At 51.3% G+C, this 8940-nt stretch overlaps 1 protein-coding gene across 1 annotated transcript in view; it reads right to left on the reverse strand.

The window, feature by feature from the left end:
- Positions 1 to 8683, reverse strand: part of CPLX2 (complexin 2) — a 96363-nt gene extending 87680 nt beyond the window's left edge. The window contains exon 1 of the mRNA XM_004371176.1: positions 8504 to 8683. The gene's annotated coding sequence lies outside the window, so the exon portion shown is untranslated. The remainder of the gene's footprint in view (positions 1 to 8503) is intronic.
- Positions 8684 to 8940: the final 257 nt, after the last annotated feature.

The following is an 8940-nucleotide window of genomic DNA, read 5'->3' on the forward strand; positions in this document are numbered from 1 at the left end:
AACCACCTGCGGAGTGGGAGGCGTTGTTAAAATGCAGATTCTGGCTCAGTAGGTCTGGGGGCAGCCTGAGACGCTCCAATTTCTAATAAGCTCCCAGGGGATTCTGATGCTGCTGATCTGTCCACCACACACTATGAGTAGCGTGTTTTTGTTGTCGTTGTGTGCCACTGTGTCAATTCTGACACAGTAAAACTGCCCCATAGGGTTTCCTAGGCTGTAATCTGGTGGTGCAGTGGTTAAGGGCTCTGCTGCTAACCAAAAGTTTGGCAGTTTGAATCCACCAGCGGCTCCTTGGAAACACTATGGGGCAGTTCTATTCTGTCCTATCAGGTTGCTATGAGTTGGAATTGACTTGATGAAAATGGGTTTTTTTTGGTTTTTGGTAATCTCTACACGAGCAGATTGCCAGGTCTTTTCTCCTGTGGTGTGCCTGGTGGGTTTGAACTGCCAACCTTTTGTTTAGCAGCTGAGTGCTTAACCAATGCATCACCAGGCATCTTTAGCGTGCTGCTAGAGGACTTCAAACATTATCTTATCAAATCCTGTGGACTACATTTTATAAGGTCCTGGTCCCCAAGTGGGGAAATTGAGGCTCGAGAGTCAATGTAACTTACTCAGGGTCACACAGCACACAAGGGGTGGGTTTGAATCTAGGCCTGTGACACCATGGGGTGACCAGGGGTGGCCCTTGCTCTGGATTCTATCTACAGCAGAGCCAGGCAGTGGTCTCAGAAGTCCCTGCTGGGAACTGTTTCTTACTTTCAGCTCACCCTTGAGCAGACGGGCTTCCCAGAAGCCTGCTCCCAGAGGGAACAGGGCCCTGGCCGGGGGTCTCTGAACTGGAGTGACAGTATCAGGGCAAGGACTAGACGCTGCACCCCACGTGGCTCACCCTAACCCCGGCTCTGTTGGATTCTATCTTTATTTAAAATGTTGATATTCTATTCATCATGGATTTTTGCACCGATTTTGTTTCATAAAAGATATTGCATAAAATATTACTTATCTTGATCACCGGGGATTTGAGCACCTTCTTAAAATTTGCACCTGAGGAGAATGCCTCCTTACTTGTCTCACCCCAGCCCTAAGTCTTTCCCCTCCCCGCTCCAGCCTCAGGGCATTAGGATGCTGCCCACAAGGCACCGTGGGGTCCACTGTAGCCAGGCGGCCAATGGATTTACTTCCTGCAGAGACATCCTCTCCCTGCCCTTTGGCTGACCTGTGCTCAAGACGCTAGCAGAACCCAGGGCCTGCAGGAGGGTCCAGCCATCACCCTGGTGTGGGCTTCACCTCATCTAGTCCCTGATCAGCTGGATGATGAGGCAAATGACTTAAACACAATATAGATTACATCACCTTTCTGCTTCACAAAGGGGGCAACTGTGGTTCAGTGGTAGAATTCTCGCCTTCCATGCTGGAGATGCAGGTTTGATTCCTGGCCAATGCACCTCAAGTGCAGCCACCACCTGTCAGTGAAAGCGCGCGTGCTGCTGTGATGCTGAACAGGTTTCAGTGGAGTTGCCACAAGTCGTGGGCCGACCAGACAGCAGCTAACAACAACTGCTTCCCAAAACTCCCTCACACAGCCATCCAAGTCCAGCCCAGTCTGGCCCCTGTCAACTTCCCTGTCCTCATTTTCTACGGCTGCCCCTCCGCTTGATCACTTGGCTCCAATCACGCAGACCTTCTTTCTGTCCTGCGACCCTATCTGGCTTTTTCTACCCCAGGACTTCTGCACTGTCTATTCCTTCTGCCTGAATGCCTGTCCCAGGGCCGGCTTCCTCTCATCATTCAGAACCCAGCTTAAAAGCCTCCTCCTTGAAGTCTTCCCTGACTACCTTATGTAAATGGCCCGCATCCTCTTCTAGCACATCCTCCTTTTAGTTCCTTTCCTAGCACTTACATGCGGCAGTGGTGGTTCAGTGGTGGAATTCTCGCCTTCCAAGCAGGAGACCCTGCTTGGCTTTCCAGCCAATGTACCCGATGCGCAGCCTCCACCCATCTGTCAGTGGAGGATGGTGTGTTGCTATGATGCTGAACAGGTTTCAGCAGAGCTTCCAAACTAGGAGGGATTAGGAAGAAAGGGCTGGCGATCTACTTCTGAACATCAGCCAGTGAAAACTCTGTGGATCACAACGGTCTGATCCACAACTGAACATGGGGATGGCACGGGACTGGCCAGCATTTGGTTTTGTTGTGCACTGGGTTGCCATGAGTTGGAGGCCCACTGGACAGCAGCTGACAACAACAGCACTTATATGACTTGGTGAAAATATTGACTTTGTTTATTGGTTTGTTTTCTGTCTCTCCCCCTCACTAGAACCTGAGCTCTGTGAGGGCACGGACCTTGTCTGTCTTATTCTTCATTGTCTCACCAGCTCCTCACACAGTTCCTGGCCCGTCACAAGTGCTCAGTGAGTGCTGATGAATCAGTGAAACATGTCCTGGGACTTCAATTTCCTCTTGTGAAAAGGGATGATGAGCCTCACCCTACAGGGTTATCATCAGACTTGAATGTATGTTTATTGAGCACCTGCTATGTGCCTGTCAGGCCTCAAAATGATCCATGGGGTCAGCTCTATTGTCCGCATTTCACAGACGATGAAATTGAAGCTCAGAGAATGAATGAGACTGGCCAAGACTGCCCGGACAGGAGTGCCAGGGCTGGGATTCTCTTCTGTTTGGAGCAGCACCTGGCCTCTTGCCCTGCTCTGAGGAGGCGTTGAGCAACCTGAGAGCCTATCTGAGCTCCTCTGAGTCTCTTGCCATCTGCCGCTTGAACTGCAAGACCCTACTAGCCCACCTGGCTGTCACAGCTTCCTGACGAGTCAGAGACAGGAATTCTAGTGGCTGAGTTTTGTGGAACACAAAGGCCTGCCTCTTGCAAATGTAGAGATACATTTTCTCTGCATTGGCAATTACCATGCTGAATGCCTGGGGAACGGTTTTCATCTTCCAGGCACTTTACCAAGATTAACTTCTGAACCCCAGGCAGCAACGCTTGTTGCTGCTCTGGTGGTGGGGGGTGGGGGTGGGGGTGGTCTGGGGAGTGTGGGCAGTGGCATCTTCTGTCACAGGGGAGGCTGGGGTTCGGAAAGGCTTGATGTCCCTAAACCAACAGCTCTCAAAGTTTGGTCTCTTTTCCTGACAGTGGTGTCTCCACTGTCCAAAATGCAGGTCTAACTGACCTTCTCGGGGATTCAAGGTTTCTGACCCTTTCTGTCCCATATGACTCAGCAATGCATTCCACCGGTGTTTACTGAGGTCTCCTAGGCATCCTTCTCGACCCTGAGGGTGCAATGTGAGTTATGCTGTTGGCTGCTGTGGACTCAAGGTGACCCCATGCACAATAGAAGGAAATGTTTCCCAGTCCTGCACCATCCCCATGATCAGTTCTGGATTGGGCTGTCCTCAGCTATAGGATTTTCAGTGACTGATTTTCAGTAGTAGATTGCCGGGGCTTTCTTCCTAGTCTGTCTTGGTCTGGAAGCTCTATTGAAACCTGTTCAGTATCACAGCAACACACAAGCCTCCACTGACAGACAGGTGATGGCTGTTCATGAGGTGCATTGGCTGGGAATCAAACCTGAGTCTCCCCTATGGAAGCTGAGAATTCTACCACTGAACCACCAAAGCCTCATGGTGGCATGCAATGAGGGAACAAAATATACACTGCCCCTGTTCTCATACAGATATTGGATGAGTAAGGGAGACAGATGGCAGAGTCCTGTTAGAAATGGGCTGTGTGGCTTTGGGCTAGTCCCTTCCTGTCTCTGGGCTTTGAGGTTTAATCTTGTTCTCCACCCCTAACCCCCTGCTTAAATACCTCTGCTGACCACTCATTGCTCACAGAGCAAGGTGAGCATCTTTGGCATGGTATCCAAGGTCCCTTAGTGTTGGGCTCTGGTCGATGTTAATCAGCATGCCCTGCCCACTCTCCTACCCTCCTTCTTCCCCATTTTAATTTAACCAACACTCATATGACCCTTTCTAAGTGCCAGGCACGGTCTAAACACTTCTCAAATTTTAACTTGTTTAATCCTTGCAGGAACCCCCTGAAATAAGTATTGTTATTCTCATCATCTCTATTGTAAAGATGAGGACACCGAGACACATAGAGGTAAGCAAACTGTCTAAGCCCACCCAGCTACTCAAAGGCATGGATGGGATTTGAACGCAGGCGGCCTGGCTCCTGGTCCAGGCACTTCATGACTACATGAGACCACCTTTCCATACACGCTGGCAAAGGCCCCGCTGCTCTCATCTTCCAGGTACAGCTCAACAGCCATTGCCCACCTCCAGGAAGTCTTCCCTGATGCCTCTTAGGCTGAATTAATTCTTTGCGCCTCTGGGTTCCCACAATGTCCTGCACATCCCTTCCCCATGGCAGCCCTTATCACAAGGCACCGTTACGCTTGCCTGTGTACTATTTCTTCTGCTAGATGCTGAGCACCTCAAAGGGGGAGGCTGTGCCTCTCTGTCTCCCATGTGCTCAGCCCAGCATCTCCATACCATGCAACCAGAGACATTTAAAATAACAAACAGTTTTTACCATTCCCTTGCTTAAAACCACCCAGTGACCAACCTTTCGTTGTATTTAGAATAAAAATCTCTTCTCCTAAGCATGGCCTGGAAGCAGTGCATGATTCCGTCCCTGACCCCTCCTGCCCTCATTTGTTATCATTCTCCCCTCAGTCACTCTGCTGAAGCCACAGTAGCCTCTTGGCTGTCCCCAAACAGTCCAGGCACACATTAGGGCCTCTGCCTGAGCTACTTCCTCTGCCTGGAATGTCTGCCCTAGATCCTCAGTGACTGGCTCCTTGTTACTCAGGCCTCAGTTCCACATCACCATTGCAGACAAGCCTTCCCTGTCCTATTATGTTTGTTTATGTTTACCCTCTTCATATTTACTTTGTAATTGTTATTAACTACGTTGGCTGTGAGTCTGTAAGCTCCATGAGAACAAGGACCTGGGGTGTCTTGTTCTGCTGTATCACCAGCACCTGGGATAGTGCCTGGCATAGAGTAGCCACTCAGTGAATAAGTGTTAAAGGAAGAGTAGATCCTCACCAAGGTCGCTTTGAGATCCTACATGTTACAGTTCAGCTAGGTCCAGATACCACCACCCCACTGTCACTTTGTTGTGGTGGCTTGTGTGTTGCTGTGATGCTGGAAGCTATGACACCAGTGTTTCAAATACCAGCACGGTCACCTATGGTAGAAAGGTTTCAGTGGAGCTTCCAGACTAAGAAAGAACAGGAAGAAAGGCCTGGCAATTTACTTCTAAAAATTAGCCAAATGAAAACCCTATTAATCACAACAGTATATTGTCTGATATAGTGCTAGAAGATTAGCCCCCTCGTTTTGAAGGCACTAAGATCACCACAACAATGAAGATGTTGTGGGCCAGGCACTGTTTCATTCTGTTGTTCATGGGTTCGCCATGAGTCAGAGCTGACTTAACAGCAAATAACAACAATAGGTCCAGACAGAACACCTCTTGCCACCCTGCCCCCTCCTCCCTCCAGCCTTTTTGAGCTGAGGAGGGAAATGGCATCCCAAGTTTATGGACTGAGAAACTCTGAAGGTCAATCTTCAGGCAAAATGGTGAACTGAAAAGAACTCTAGATTATGAGCTCAAAGACCTTGGCTTTGATCTCAGTACTGTGGAACTTTGGGCAAATTCCTCTCCCTCACTAATCCTTGTCTTCCTCATCTGTAAAATGTGACTGGGGCTTGATGATTTCCGAATCCATTATTTCCATAACTGCAAACCTTCTGTATTTATGAGCTCATGATTCAGACTTCTTTGAAAGGGAAGTGCTCATGTTTTCTTTACAGAGCTCAATTTGTCTTTTGTCAGCCTTGCAAATAGCTACTGACCCATGGCACAGTGTAGGTGATGGAGATGAACAATTTTGGCTTGGCAAAGCATGTTGAGGGTGGATGCACTCCTCGTTTTTTTTCTGAAACAGTTTCTTCTAATGTATGTGGCTCATTGCCATAGCTTGATCCATCTCTCAAAACTTTCTGCTAAGGACAGGAATGCTCAGAACAGATCTAGGCGCGAAGGTCATGGTTTGAGTTAGTGACTTCCAAAATGATTCAGCATCTGAATGGCACAAGTTGTTACTGATGTTTAAATCCTTCTTTATGAAATGATCTGATGTCTTGGGTTTGCTTCAAAATAATTCAGGGTGTGTGTGTGTGATAAGAATGGGTGTGGGTATAGATGAAACGAAACTGGCCAGCTGTTGAAGCTGGATGATGAGTATGTGGGGGTTTATTATACTATTCTTTCTCTTTTTTAAATATATTTGTAATATTTCATAACAAAAGGCTCTTTGGAGACTGGCTCCAGCCTTTCTCTCCACCCTTCATTTCACAATCCCCATCCTGAGTACCCTCTGGCACCATGACATCACACTGGTGGCTGTGATTTCACACCGCTAGGCCTTTACATACAGTTCCATCTGTCTGAGGTCCTTCTCATCCTTCCCCGTAGTTAACTACTCCTGCCTCTAAGATCCCACAGCCTGCTATGTGGTTGTTGTGTACTGCCAAGTGGATTCCAACTCATAGTGATCCTATATGATAGAATAGAACTGCCCCATAGGGGTTTCTAGGCTATATTCTTTAGTGGAGTAGATCACCAGGTCTTTTGTCCCTCAGAGTGGCTGGCAGGTTAGTGGCCAAGTGCCATTGTATCACCAGGGCTCCTTACAACCTGTTATACACATCTCTATTATAGCGCTTATCACATCATATTGCAACGGTTTGTTTTCTTTCTCTCTGTTCTCTGCAGTCTGTGACCTCTTCAGGACACTTTTCTGTGTCCTCAGTGCACAGCCAGTGCCTGGCACATGGCAGGTCCTCCAGAAGGAATAATAGCAATATCAGCAGTTACAATTTTTTGAGAACTTACTATGTGCTAGGTTCTGCCAGAAGCTCATTACATAGTTTTCTCATTAAATCCTACCACACATGGGCATTATTAACAGAATCACTCTCCTCTTATAGCTGAAGAAACAGTCTCAGAAGGTCACTCACCAAAGGTCACATGTTCGCAAGTCACAGGATTGAAATTTGGACTCAGAAGGGAAACCACTCTGCCCTTCTCCCTCCCACAGAGAGAGCTTTGTCTTCTCCTCACTGCGTCTGGGATTTCAAGACTTCTCTATGAATGTTACACAACAGGCCCAGCAGTTTGGGAGCCTGGGTTTTAGGCCCAGTTTCCCAAACTCCCACTCTGCTACTGAATTGCTGGGTGACCTTGGGCAAATCACCTCTGCCCCTAGGCCCCATCTCCTTGGGAGATGCTCTTTGAGCCAGAGAATCACATGACCGAGGGCCCTCCCAGCTTCTGCTCCAGATAAAACCTTCCTCTTCCACATTTGGTTTCCTGCCGCTGGGTTGGCTTCTCTGCTTGGGAACCTCCCAGCTTCTCATTCTACCTCAACCTCTTTCTTGCTAATTGCAACCTCCCAGAGCCAAGCCGCGTTCACAATCTGCTGCCCGAGTCGCCCTCTCCCCTCTTCCTTCCTGGCCGCTGGGATTTCTCCGGAGGTGGGGACGGAGCCGTGGGCCAGAAGGAGGAGAATTCTGCCTGTAGCTGCCCCGAGAGTGCGGCTTCCCCGCGGTTTCTCGGCCCCCTCCCCCCACGGAAACTCAGCCTCACACTTTCTAGGGATGTTCCGGGGACAGCCAGAGTGAGGATTGCAGCAGCCAGCCGCCACGATCTGTGCTAGCTCTCCGAGGTCCGTGGACCTGAACTTGGGTGGGGGGTGGGGTGGAGGTCTGGAGTGAAGAGGGGGCGGCGCACTCCTTCCTCCTAGCCGGGAAGCTCAGCCTAGGCCCAGCCTGTCCAACTGGAAGCGGGACCCTTCTGTGCCTGTCTTCCCTCCTGCCGTCCTTCTGACTCCCAGCTGGGACCCGCCATTGCACGGCCAGGCCTTGGCGAGCTGCAAACCCAAGCCAGAGACGCGCAGCTCTCACTACGCCCCCTTTCCCAAGTCCGCTCCTGACATTGCTCTGGGGGAAGCCTAAATCCCCCAATCGATACAACCACCCACCCCCAAGGAGCGCGGGAGGCCCCAGCCCCTCGGCTTTGTTCCAGGTCCGCCGGCAGGCTGGCTGCAGCAGCTGTCCGCCGCCGCGGTGCTGACGCGGGGAAAGGGGCACTCCTCAACCGGAACCGAACCAGGAGAGAAGCACGCCGGGCGCGGCTGTCCGCTTTTGCGGTGCTGCTCGGGGAGAGGAGCCTGCCAGCCGCGGGAGCTGTCCCGGAGATGGTGCTGAAGCGAGGAGCCTGCAGCGCCCCCCGCCTCGCCCGGGAAGAACCGCCGGCGGCTGAGAGCTACCGGGAAAGCGATGGAGGGCCGCAGGAAGCCGCCTTCAGGGAGCTCCGCAGCGCGGGGCCTATGGCTAGGGTTTATCTGGCGAACCGGCTCCAGCGGAGGAGGTGGCGGCTCAGCAACAGAGAGCGAGCGCGCGTTCTACGAACCTGTTGGAGGCTGCAGCTCCTCCGCGGCCGAACAGGGCGCCCGGGACCGAGATTCTGGCGCGCCTTTCGCGCCCCACTCTTCCTTGACTCCTCCGCCGAGGCGCTCCCTCCTGCCTGGGCTAGCACATGTGCACTCAGGGGGCGCCGAGCCCCTTTTCGGTCCGCCCCGAATGTCAGCCGAGCTGTAGCGCACAGAGCCGAGAGGCCTCCCCCAAGGGCAGACCCGCTCCCAGGGAGACCCAAGCTTCCTGAGAAAGGAGGCGGGGGCTGGTGGCGGGGACGAGAGAGGGCGCCAGCAGAGGTGGCTGTGAAACCAAGAGGGAAACATGGGGGAGTTCCCTATACAGGCAATTCTGCCCTGAAGTTTGGGGATCTAGGGGTCTGTCACTAGGGGTCCTGCCTTGGAAAAATCTCTGCCTCCCTCTCCATTTGCAGAT

Source organism: Trichechus manatus, unplaced genomic scaffold (genome assembly GCF_000243295.1).
Source record: "Trichechus manatus latirostris isolate Lorelei unplaced genomic scaffold, TriManLat1.0 scaffold00011, whole genome shotgun sequence".
Classification (NCBI taxonomy): domain Eukaryota; kingdom Metazoa; phylum Chordata; class Mammalia; order Sirenia; family Trichechidae; genus Trichechus; species Trichechus manatus.